At 36.4% G+C, this 13,912-nt stretch overlaps 1 pseudogene; it reads left to right on the top strand.

Moving 5' to 3' along the window:
* Nucleotides 1-11,072: 11,072 nt before the first annotated feature.
* On the top strand, nucleotides 11,073-12,970 carry LOC138936482 (cytochrome P450 6k1-like; annotated as a pseudogene).
* Nucleotides 12,971-13,912: the final 942 nt, after the last annotated feature.

Genomic DNA, 13,912 nt, shown 5'->3' with positions numbered 1-13,912 from the left:
TATATATGTATAATTTGTGTATTATAAGTATTGAAATAAATCTCATAAAGTAACGAAGCAGCTGGAAATGGGGATTTACTTTTATTCCGAGTTTAGAAAATTATTAGAACCAACTTAGACATTTTTGATAAGCGTGAAGAACACGTTTAAAAACGTTATTACGTAAAAAAGCATTTTATAATTAATATTAAATTATAATAAATAAAGCTTTGCGATACACACGAATATTTTACAAATCGTCAAATTTTAATTTCTTGAACATTTTTAAATAAAACTTGCAAATTATAATATAATGTAATGTGAATCTAATGAAATATATTGTAATTTCAATTTTTCTGTACATGTATACGTTCGAACAATTAAATTTTGAGACTTGCTTCGCATTTCTGAACGTTTGATCGGTTTGTGCTGTCATTTTAGGATATTATTCACAATTCAATATTTAATACATGGTACAAGTTTTAAATTATTTTATTTAATATAGTCAATGAGATACAGTTACGCAAAGTCGTGTTACAAAATTTTGTTTAAAAATTGGTGTAATGGAAGGAACGCTTGACAACACGCCAACATTAAATTCTGCGTTAAATTTGTCAAGTCTCCAACATAAACGTTACAAATGATTTAGCAAGCCTAGTCTTTTGAAGCAAGCTCTTTCAAAATTTGATTCACGTTTTTTTTATATCATCTATATCTTCGAAACGTTACTCTTATGCATAGCTAATTCTCCGTAGACTGTTCGATTTCTGTTTGTGTCACAAATGTTGTAAAATTTGTTCTACATTATTGAATCAGTTGATTCCCTCTGTCTATTAAGTACTCTCGATGTAAAATATTTAAAAACTATAGGATATATATTTTATAGAAGTGTTGTGCCTCCGGAGAGGCACGGTAGCTGGGATCGTTTGCCGGAAGGAATTTGGGAATTCGGGCTCCGCCTGAGAACTTTATTTAAATAATTCGGACACTTTCCACATTAAATAAATAGATTAATATCAGATTTATTTGTGGTTTGGTTTATTTACAATGTTCCCGCACTTTCGCTCGCGTCGCGTATCACGATAACGGTTATCTTAACGTGCGCGTGTCTAGAATCGAGTTTCGGTCTCGAGACTCGCCTCTCGCTTCTTCGTGTATATTTCTGCCGACTGCGTGGCTATTTAATATTATAATAATTATTGATATTCGTTTTGACACTCGCGGTTGCTAGAGATATTACTCGCGTAAAGGAATAAAGATTGCCCGCGTAATATTAATTAATGATCAAGACTGCCCGCGTAATATTTATGGTAAAGACTGCCCGCCGTTCGTTAGCGGTGGGCCTTTTTATTAACTCCCCTTGGCTTCCCGGGAGGGGGTCGTTTAGCGACAAGGCTGTGTGTCATGTCGCTTGATTTTGGCAATCTCCGGATGCAAGCTAAGAAGTTCTAAGTAGGACTTCTTTGCTTGCACTTTCGCAATTTCTTTATTCCTTTTTATTTCGCTTTTAAGTAGGACTTCTACGTTGCATTTTCGCAATGTCCTTCTTCCGCTTGCCCTGATTTCCGCGTTTTCGCAATGAAATGATTGCACGGTCGCTCGGGCTTAGCGCGTGGCTCGCGTTGTCAGCGCTTTGTTCGGTCAACGCTCGTAACGTGATCTGTGCTTGCGTTACACGTTGAGCAATCATATAAAATAATATGTATTTAGAATAATATATTTAATAATTCGTGTATAGCCTGTTCGGGCTATAACATCCCTCCCCCGTAAGAAAAAGAAAAACGGAGGTGTAAAAGTGACGTTTTTCGCAAAACAAAATTTCTTCTTATTCTAATATACAATATTTTTCCCGTATATAATATGAATATAATCGTTTCTTATTTTAATTTTCTATAAATTGTTTCAATTTATTTGTATGCATGCGAACCGCTTTTCTTCCTTTCTTAATTGTATAATTCACGTCTGAATTTTTTTCAATTATTACGTACGGTCCGGTCCATAAGGATTCAAGTTTCTTAGATCGTCCGCGTCGGAGCGTCTCGTCGTATACTAATACTTTGTCGCCGACTTTAAATTTGATTTCACTAGTACCTTTGTCGTACTGTTTTTTGGCTTTAATTTTTTCTTCTTTAATATGCTCTTTTGCGAGCTGACTCGTTGCCCTTAATCTTTCTTTCAATTCTTGCGCGTAATCGTCGTAATTGTATGTCGGTTTAGGCGGTCTCGTCAGTGACGTAGGTAGATCCGCTTGGTGCCCGTACACTAATTCGAAGGGTGTATACCCCGTAGCTGCATGCGGCGTCGTGTTATACGTAAACATTGCGAACGGTATCCATTCGTCCCAGTCTGTCTGGTCTTCGTTTATGTAGTGTCTTAAATATTCCGCTAATGTTCGATGCGATCGTTCTAACGCGCCATTACTTTCCGGATGATAGGCAGTTGTCTGTATTTTATTTATTTTTAGTAATTTACATGTATTTTTAAATACTTCGCTGAGGAAATTTGTGCCTTGATCCGTTAAAATTTTTTCCGGTATTCCGTGTTCAAGTACAATTTTTGTAACAAATTCCTTGCTAACCGTGTTTGCTTCTTGATTTGGAATCGGTATCGCTTTGCTGAATTTCGTTAAATTGTCTTGGAATGTTAAGAGATATTTATTTCCGTTTGTTGTAACTGTTAACGGTCCTACAATATCTAACGCGCATTTTTCAAAAGGTTTAGTAGGCGTATCCGTAATTATTAACGGTACTTTATTTTTTCGCGATAATTTATTTTTCTGGCACAATTCGCATTTTGCGATGTATTTTTCTACATCTTTCGTTATTCCTGGCCAATTATAATTTAGGCGGATTCTTTTTATCGTGCGTTCAACTCCTTGATGTCCTCCTGTAGGTGCATCATGATATTCATATAATATCTGTTTCTTGTCTTCCTCTGTGTATATTTTTTCTTCGTCGGAGTTTGTTTCTTCTTCTATTGCGAGGATTTCTCGTTCTTCCTCTTCTGTTTTATGCGCTTCTCTTGTTACATTGCGGCTCAGTGCATCGGCGTTCGCGTTCGCTCGTTCGGCCTTATGAATGATTTCATAATCATATTCTTCGAGTTTTAATCTCCATCGGATTAATCTTGATCCGGGATCATTCACATTAAATAACTAGATTAATGGTTTGTGGTCGGTTACGATTTTAAATTTCGTACCGTATATGTATGGCCTAAAATGTTTTACAGCCCATACAATTGCTAGTAATTCCTTCTCTGTTGTATTGTAATTATGCTCCGCTCGCGATAAAACTCTGCTGGCGTAAGCAATTGGTCGGTCATTACCTACTTTTCCTTGTGACAATACTGCTCCGATTGCATAGTCGGAAGCATCAGTGGTCACTATGAATTCTTGATTGAAATCTGGATACGTTAGCACTGGCGCCGTCATTAATTTTTCTTTTAATATTTCAAAAGCATTTTGCTGTTCCATTGTCCACTCGAATTTTTCCGTTTTCTTTGTTAATTTCGTTAGTGGCTTGGCTATTTTTGAAAAATCTTCTATGAATTTTCTGTAGTATCCGGCTAGTCCTATGAAAGATTGTATATCTTTTACTTTCTTCGGCGTCGGAAATTCTTTTATCGCGGTTAGCTTTGACGGGTCCGGAGATATTCCATTCTCCGAAATAATGTGACCTAGATAAATTACTTCTTTGCGCAAAAACTCGCATTTATCTGGTTGCAATTTTAGATTATTTTCTCGGAGTCTCTGTAGTACTTCCTTGAGTCTTCTATTGTGGTCCTCTAGGCTCGATCCGTATATGACGATGTCGTCTAAATAAACTAGACATTTAAGTCCTTGCATTCCTGTTAAAATTGAATTCATCAATCTCTGGAATGTTGCTGGCGCATTTTTCAATCCAAACGGCATTCTATTAAATTCATAGTGTCCGTAGGGCGTTGAAAAAGCTGTCTTTTGTTTATCTTGCTCAGCCATCGGTATCTGGTGATATCCTGACGCTAAGTCTTGTGTAGTAAAATATTTAGCGTTTCCTAGCTGGTCCAGTATATCGGTGATATTGGGCAGTGGAAATGAATCGCCTATTGTTAAATCGTTTAGCTTCCGAAAATCTACTACTACTCGGAGCTTAGGTTTTCCGGATGCGTCGGCCTTTTTTGGTACCACCAATAAGGGTGCGTTCCATTGACTCGCGCTTGTTCGGATTATGCCATTTTTTAGCATTTCTTGCACTTGTTTATTTACTTCCGTTTTGTGCTTTTCGGGAAGGCGATACGGTCTCGTGTTCACCGGCGAGGTGTCGGCGCGCGTGTTTATCTCGTGCTCTACCGTCGCGGTGCACGTCAGTGGTTCTCCGTCCAACTGAAATGTATCGTAATATTCTTCGCATATCCGTAGGAGTGCCTGTTTTTCTTCCGTATTTAAATGTTGCGTGCGTAGTAGTTGTCATATTTGTCCGTGTCTCGAGTTAGTATACTTAAAATTTTTTCTTGTTTCCACCGTATGTATTTTAGACTCGATCTCGCGTTCTATGTTTTCGAGGGTGACGTTCGGCGTCTGTATCTCGACTTCCATATCGGTTGTATTTATAATACTAACGGGACACGTGTAATCTTTAGGTTCTACTAAGCAGTTTCCAAGGTAAATTCCTGGAGCTGTTTCTTCTGCTCGTACTATTCCTATTCGATTTTGATTTGTTGTCGCTTTTACGATGGTCTCGCTGCGCGGTTTTAGAATCGTTTTGTTAAGCGAATGGAATTTTAGTACGGCGTTTCCTATTTTTAATTGACTTTTATTATAATCGCAAGATACCGAATGTTGTCGAAGGAAATCAATTCCTAGTATTCCTTCATATTCGATCGGAATGTCGTCCTTTACCACGTAAAATGCATGTTTTACCTTATGGTTTCCTATCTTGATTGTGGCGTGCATTTTTCCGATGGTATGTATTTTATGTCCGGTTATACCAGTGAGCGCGATTTTATCTTCGTGTATCAATGCGTCGTCCTTTAAATGTTTCAATTTTATTAGTGAGATGGTCGATCCTGAATCGTACAACATCTGTATTTTTTTGTTTTTCACTTGTCGCATTGGTAATGTTATTAGCAATAAGTCCGTCTTTTTCTTCGCGCGTGGCATATCTTTAATATGCGTAACGCGATACTCAGATGCAGGTCGCGGTTGTCTCTTTCTCGCTTCTTCCTGCTCGTCTTCGCTGCTGCTACTTGCGCTATCGGCGTTTCGGTTTTGTTGTCGCGGTTTCTTTCGATCGCGTATATTTTCGTCGCGCGTTTTTTGCTGATTTCCGACTTTTAGTTTATTTGTATTGTTTTTCGGTTTCCCTTTTAGACTCCAGCATTCGTCGCGGCTGTGTCCTGTTCTTTTGCAATGCGAGCAGTATTTATTTATCGCGTTTATTCGCGAGGGTTTTTCCGGCTTCGGGAGCGCGTATCGGCTGCTACGGCAATCGCGTCCGAAATGTCCGTTTTTTCCGCATTTAAAGCATTGCGAGTTTGAACTTCGACTATTTCGCGAGTGACGTAATTCGGTTTTATTTTTATTAACAAAACTACTTGTTCTCGCGGTTCCCGGTCTGAGTTTTTCTTCGGCGCTCGCGCCCGTTATCGCTTCTTGGAGCGTCGTATATCGCTGCGCGCGTACGAGCACTTGTAATTCGTCGTGTAACCCGATTTGGAAATTTATTAACGCCTGCTCTTGGATTGTTTGTTGAATCGTGCGTTTTGAGGTTGCGGAATGCTCCTTTCCTTCGATCATCGAATCATATAATTTCATCGCGAGTAGATCAACACGTTGTCCGAAAGCGTGTGCAGTTTCATTCGGCTTTTGTTTTAAGGAATTAAACTCGATTTGTAAGTGCGTAGTACTTTGTTTAGACTGGTAACAAGTCTCGAGTTGTTGTTTTAATTCGGCGAACGTCTGAATATTTCGTGTCTCGAAATCCTGCATGGCTTTTCCTTTCAGTTTTGTAAATAATATTGCTCGGATTAATGATTCTTCATCCGCGGGATGTATGTCCTGAACGGCGTACGTGCATGCATTTAAAAATTCTAATAACTTATGTCGCGATGTTCCGTCAAATTCGGGAATCATTGTTCTTGCTTCTTTTAACGGTAAGTAATTCGGAGCGGTGCTTCGTCGACTTCTGATGTCGCGTGCGGTTCGTCCGTATGTTCCATTAAACGCGTCGTTACCGTCTTCTGAGCGGTTATATCCGTGACGTGGTAATTCCATAATCGCGTCTTCTACTCGCGTTACTCGCCTGTTTAATGATTTTACTTCCGTGCGTATTTCATTTAATATTTCGAGAAGGTGCGCGTCGCCTCTTTCTTCGCGGTTTCTCTCGTGGGGCGGTGTGTGATCAGCCTCCACTATATTTCGATCCATTTGGTGAATGGATCGTCGCATTCTTTCTATTTCCTCGTCTACCGCGCTTTGTGGCGGGTTCGCGGGAGTATTTTCTTGCGGATTTCGCGATTCGGCCATATTACTTTCTTGTTGGCTATAAATTTCTTCCGGATCGAATAGATCGCTTTCGTAGGAAGTTAATGAAAATTCGCGCCGTAGGGATACTCTACTTGGAGTTCTACTAATATACGGTCGCGTACGTCTAGTCTCGCGTTGAGTGTCGTCAGTGGGGTCAGTCGTATTACGCGGGAATAGGCTTTCGTCAAAATTGTTAAACGGAAATTCGCGTTCTGTGACGACGTTTTCCGGTAACTCGGGCTCGCTTTCGCTCGAGTATTGAGTTTCTAAGTTTTTTCGCACGTTATAAGAATTTTCTCGCGGTGCTAAACTTAATTTAATCGCTCGTCGGGCTGGTTCACTCAGTAACCACGATCGGTTCGCTATCGGTTTCGGTATATTAGAACCTTCCGACATTCACGCTATTATATTTATTAAATTTTTTCGGACTTACAATAGTATAACGGCTCGCATGATCGCTCGCTGTGTCAGTAGGTTGCTGACGCTGGAGTCCTTCGCTCGGCGGCTGATACGGCTGACGATGCTCGTCGTACGGCGGTCGTTGTCCGGCGTCGGTGCGTTGTCTGTAGAGTTATCGTAGGTCGCGATGCTTGGCGGCTCACGTTTCTGCTACAGCTGTTGTGGCGATGCTCGTTCTGTTGTCCGTGCGGTGTCTTCCGTTGATTGTAGTTTCCGTCAGCTTACGTTTTACGTGTGCTGGCGTGCCTGTCCTGTTTACACTCTGGGTGCTTTGCAGGTCTTGGGGAAGGCTTAGCTGCTGCTTCCGTCCGTCAACTTCAATTGAATTGATTGTTGGCGTGCCCGCTTTTTAACACAACCGTGTCTTTTGCAGGTCTTGCTTAGTTCTGGCGATGCCTCGGCAGATCCCACCGCTGCCACCAAATTATGTTGTGCCTCCGGAGAGGCACGGTAGTTGGGATCGTTTGCCGGAAGGAATTTGGGAATTCGGGCTCCGCCTGAGAACTTTATTTAAATAATTCGGACACTTTCCACATTAAATAAATAGATTAATATCAGATTTATTTGTGGTTTGGTTTATTTACAATGTTCCCGCACTTTCGCTCGCGTCGCGTATCACGATAACGGTTATCTTAACGTGCGCGTGTCTAGAATCGAGTTTCGGTCTCGAGACTCGCCTCTCGCTTCTTCGTGTATATTTCTGCCGACTGCGTGGCTATTTAATATTATAATAATTATTGATATTCGTTTTGACACTCGCGGTTGCTAGAGATATTACTCGCGTAAAGGAATAAAGATTGCCCGCGTAATATTAATTAATGATCAAGACTGCCCGCGTAATATTTATGGTAAAGACTGCCCGCCGTTCGTTAGCGGTGGGCCTTTTTATTAACTCCCCTTGGCTTCCCGGGAGGGGGTCGTTTAGCGACAAGGCTGTGTGACATGTCGCTTGATTTTGGCAATCTCCGGATGCAAGCTAAGAAGTTCTAAGTAGGACTTCTTTGCTTGCACTTTCGCAATTTCTTTATTCCTTTTTATTTCGCTTTTAAGTAGGACTTCTACGTTGCATTTTCGCAATGTCCTTCTTCCGCTTGCCCTGATTTCCGCGTTTTCGCAATGAAATGATTGCACGGTCGCTCGGGCTTAGCGCGTGGCTCGCGTTGTCAGCGCTTTGTTCGGTCAACGCTCGTAACGTGATCTGTGCTTGCGTTACACGTTGAGCAATCATATAAAATAATATGTATTTAGAATAATATATTTAATAATTCGTGTATAGCCTGTTCGGGCTATAACAGAAGATAATGCTTGTGTGCACACTCTCTCTTTCTCTATACTTTATATAATATTCTCTAACAGATTATAGCAAAAAAAAAAAATACTTAATACATCATCGACGAAATTACACGAAACGATTAATCCAAGCAATCTTCAAGAGATGTTTAAAAATTATATAAGGAAATCAGTTAGAAAATTAAAATGTCTCATAGATGTTTAAAAAAGATTGAAAAATCAGAGCGTCTTCTGTACAAAGATTGGAAAGATTAAAACGTCTTCTGCGATATTTAAAGGATCTTTCAAGATTTAAGACGTTCTTTAAATGTTCGAAAAACATTCAGATATAAAAAATTTTTTTTTAGAATTTTTATCTAAAAATATTTATTCCTTATAATTGGGGATCGATTTTTTTGTCTAGATGAGATCTGAGAAATTAGAATATTATTTCGACGTCTTTTGGAGACTTACAAATCTGTATCTTTGTATTTATGGTTGCCCGTAGGATATAACGAAGTTATTTTAAGAACGATGTTTATTCTAAGAGCAATGTTTATACTAGGATCGTTATAAAGTTACAAGCGATACATTTCCATTTCGTTCACATATTAGATACAGCCGTTTTAAATATAAGTTTGCGATATTTTAGTACATGAACAAATATATAATGAAGCAGAGGAGAGATTACCTTTCCCCCTCAAAAAATTTATATTGCATATAAGCAAAGAAAACAAGGAAGTATTGCAATTAAATGTCTCTTTCTATACATTTGATTAAGAAGAGATATTTTACATACAGGGTGTCCCATTTTAAAGGACCCACTCAAATATCTTAGAAACACTGCGTTAAGTCGAAAAATGTTTCAAACAAAAGTTATGTGGCTTCAAGGGGGTCATAAGATGGTAATAATGATTTGACCTTGGAAAATCATTTGAAGGTCATGTGAAGGTCAACTTTAAAATCTTAAATAGAAACCCTCATTTTTGATTTAGTATTCTTGTAGCTGACATCGACAGTTTTCCAAAACACTATAATAAAGTATTTTTTTATTAAGTACTTTTTGAGTTATTTTATATTTTAATCTGACATATTTTGATATAAAAAATAAAATATTTCGTAAAATATTCAGTTTTCGATAATTTTACCGTAATACTTCTATGTACAGAATAATAAGACAAATTAATTAGTGCCAAAAAAACCAAATAATTGTTTAAAAAAATACATTGTAAATAATTTTCTTAAAAACAATTTTTTTTTATACTAATTGATTTGTCTTATTATTCTGTACATATAAGTATTACGGTAAGTTTATCAAAAACTAAATATTTTACGAGATATTTAATTTTTTATATCAAAATATGTCAGATTAAAATATAAAATAACTCGAAAAGTACTTAATGAAAAAATACTTTATTATAGTGTTTTGGAAAGCTCTCGATGTCAGCTACAAGAATACTAAATAAACAATGTGGGTTTCCATTTAAGAATTTGAAGTTGACATTCACATGACCTTCAAATGATTTTGCAAGGTCAAATCATTGTCACCATCTCATGGCCCCCATGAAGCCACACAACTTTTGTTTGAAACATTTTTCGATTTAACGCAGTGTTTCTGAGATATTTAAGTGGGTCCTTTAAAATGGGACACCCTGTATGTCAAGCAATGTTGAATCGATCTTTAATACATCATGATACTTCGTTTCCTTATAGTATTATTTTCTTTATCATGTACGGTACCCTGCACGTATGTGTGCACGATATGCATATGTATGGTATATATGTATAATTTGTGTATTGTAAGTACTGAAATAAATCTCATGAAGTAACGAAGCAGCTGGAAATGGGGATTTACTTTTATTCCGAGTTTAAAAATTATTAGAACCAACTCAGACATTTTTGATTTTCAAATGATTTAGCAAGCCCTAGTCTTCTGAAGCAAGTCCTTTCAAAGTTTGATTCACGTTTTTTTTTTATGTCACCTGTATCTTTGAACCGTTACTTTTATGTATAACTAATTCTCCGTAGGCTTGTTGAATCATTTGTAACGCTTCTGTATTTGAGACTTCTCTAATTTAACGCAGAATTTAATATTGGCGCGTTTTCAAGCGTTCTTTCCATTATACCGATTTTTACACAAAATTTTGTAACACTACTTTGCGTGACTGTATCTCATCAACTATTGACCCAATTAATTTAAAACTTGCACCACGTGTTGAGTATTGAGTTGTGAGTAACCCTTTGTAATGGCAGCACAAACGCATCAAATCAAGGAAATTCGCGAACGTTTCGGTTTTTCTTGAGACTTTTTCAACACCATAACATAATTCGGTGAAAAACTGCGCTGGCTCCTCATTACCTTCTATAATCACGGTTTTCTGTTTGTTAATATTTTGGAGCCTAACCAATTTGTTGTTTGTACATTAAGAAATCTAAATCTTTACATTTTTGAAATACTAATACGCATTGTTTTTTACATTAATTCGATAAGATGAAGAAATAGCAAAGTTCAATATTAAAATTCTGAATGTCTCAGATATACTGTTCCTCCTCTTCATCGGATATCCCTACTCTTTTACGATTGATTTCTTCAACGGTTCCCATATCTCAATAGTAAGTCTACCGCGAGAACAGACGGTCTACTAATCTTACTGTGTATTCTACTGATTATTAATTATAAAAGAACAATTAAGAATCCGCTAAGAACAATTTTTAAGAAAAGATCACGTACGATTCTTATGAGAAAAACATTTTTAATTAATTCGTTTGAATTTGTGATATGTTGTAGTTCTTGTGTCTTTAATCAAAACAAAAAACTTTTTTTAGCGTAAAGTGTCTAGCGTTTTAGTGATACAGATACATCATGCTGATCAGTTTTATATTGATTGTCATAATAATAAAACTATTCTGGATATACGCCAGGTTAGTATAAAAAAAATGTGATAAAATTAAGAATTAAAATAATAGTTGTTAACTTTTTAAATTTAATTAATTAATTTTAATTTATTAATTAAATATGTATTTAATAATAGGAACTGTATCGAATCTTATTCCGAGACCTATTAAATCTTTAATTATATTTATTAGCGTTTGCAATTATAGATATTTTTACTGCAAAATGTACATTAAGTAATTCTTATCATTTATATTCTAAATCTTATCTTTATATTCACATTTATGTATATATATATGTGAATATGAAGTGATAAAAATTATATATATATAGATAAATGTGAATATAAAGATAAGATTTAGAATATAAATGATAAGAATTACTTAATGTAAATTTTGCAGTAAAAATATCTATAATTGCAAACGCTAATAAATATAATTAAAGATTTAATAGGTCTCGGAATAAGATTCGATATATGTGAATATGAAGTGATAAAAATTATATATATATATATATATATATATATATATATATATATATATATATGTTCAGTGCTTATAAAATATATATTTATACTCTCTTGTTACTCTCTATCGCTCAGATATAAACTAAGCTATTGGAAACAACGCGGCGTTGATCTCTCACGAGCAATCTAATCTTCGGTAATTTCAAAAATGCCGTGCTCTTTCGTACTGCACCAGGATGGCATATCGATCAACTCCATAAAGCAGCCCGTACAGACGCGCCCTTCATCGGCTTTTACATTTTCCACAAACCGTGCCTGATGTTATTGCGCGATCCAGACATTATAAAGCAATTTATGATCCGCGACTTTCATAATTTCTGCGATCGCCATTTTGGCGGTTCCAAACAAAGGGACAGTATCGGCATGAAGAATTTATTTGGTCTGAACAATCCGATCTGGAAATACATACGTGCGAATCAAGTTTACGCCCACGTTAACCAAAAGCAAACTAAAACGGATGTTCCCGCTGATGATGGAGATCGGAGATCCAATGATTGATTAAAACTCAAACATTATCCGGCGGATCACGACGACGTGAAGCTGGTGGATGCCCAAGAGCTCAGTTACAAGTATGCTACCGATTTAATCGCTTCGATTACACTCGGTACCAAGATGGACATCTTCCATTATCCGAATGAGGAATTCTCAACTGAAGGTATTACCTTTGAATTTAACAATATATATTATATTACAAAATCTAATTAATAGCAAAAGCGGACCAAATCAAATAAAAGTAATATTGTTTATCATGTGATACGTACTAAGTATAAAAACAATTCCTATCGTATCATTGTCAGTTATATGATGTTACGAAAAAAAATGGAAATTCTATTAAATAATATTATGTTATGGATACCAAACAAAATTATGATATGTGTGTGTGTGCGTGTGTAGTTTATTTAAATTTTTAATTTAATCTTAATAAATAAAATAGTAAAAAATATACAAAATGTTTTAAAACTTTAAAAAAATAAACTAATTGGATTAACGAATTTTTGATAAATTATTATTTATTTGATCCATTCTTACTTTGACATCTATATCATCGACTGAAATTCTAATAGCGATGAAAAATTCTTAACATCCATTTAATTGTAATAACTTGCGAATGTTTTTAGTTTACAAATTCTTTCACGGATTTAGAAGAATGGTCGCCCTTATTACGGTGTTCTTCATGCCTGAACTGATAGACCTGATTGGTACGAGAATTCTTGTAAACTCCTCTTTTGTAGCAAAAGTCTTCTGGAACATTATGAAAAATCGTGAAAAAACCGGTGAGAAACGAGGTGATTTTATCGACTTGCTGCTCCAGTTACAGCATGGCAAGCAGAATCCCGATTAGAGTAAGTAGCTTTGAATCGCGATTTATTTTATTACCACGTTTTTGTCTGAAAATATTCGAACGTCTTATTATAAAAAAAGTCAAAATTGCATCGATGTACTTTTTATATTGTTTGATAATCCTGAGATATATAATTTTAACAATATTTTATTATCATTATAAATTTTCTATTGTAATATTTGTATGTGATTTATCATCTCTACGTTTTAATATATTTCTACATTTAATATATTTCTTAATTCTTCGTATAATATTTATATATGAAATTTTCATTTAACGTTTATATTGGGTGATTGCATAAGTTCGTGCCCGATTTAAATATAAACTTCAATAGATTATATTTTAGAGATAACACTTTTATTAATCAATTATATAGTCTCCATTCTTTTCTACAATGGTTTTCCAACGATCTATAAGTTTGTCGATTCCATTTTTGAAGAAAGAACTTGGTTTTTCTTGAAAAAAGTTTGTAAGGTGGTTTTCGACAGCTTCCTCGGAATTGAGATTCTTGCTATTTAAACTATTCTGCAAAGACCGGAACAGATAAATATCTGAAGGCGCAATATCTGGAAAATATGGCGGGTGCTGCAGAATTTCCCATTGCAACTCCTGCAGTTTTCGCAGCATCTGTTGAGCGACGTGTGGCCTAGCATTGTCGTGGTGGAAGATGACGCCTTTTCGATTGGCCAAAATCGGACGTTTTTCTCGAATAGCTGCAGCGAGTCTAGTTAGTTGCTCACAGTACTTGTCCGCCGTGATTGTTTCGCCGCGTCGGAGCAGCTCAAAGTAAATAATTCCCTTGCGATCCCACCAAACGCACAGCAACATCTTCATCGGATGCAAGCCAGCCTTTGTTACGGGTTCTGCTCCTTCAGCTGCTGTTTTCCATGTCCTCTTTCGCTGTACGTTTTTGTAGAGAATCCACTTTTCATCGCCTGTTAC

Source organism: Polyergus mexicanus, unplaced genomic scaffold (genome assembly GCF_030449975.1).
Source record: "Polyergus mexicanus isolate NDT 795.1 unplaced genomic scaffold, iyPolMexi1.0 SCAF_9, whole genome shotgun sequence".
NCBI lineage: Eukaryota > Metazoa > Arthropoda > Insecta > Hymenoptera > Formicidae > Polyergus > Polyergus mexicanus.
The sequence above is the reverse complement of the archived record's forward strand: the minus strand, read 5'-3'. Positions and strand labels throughout refer to the sequence as shown.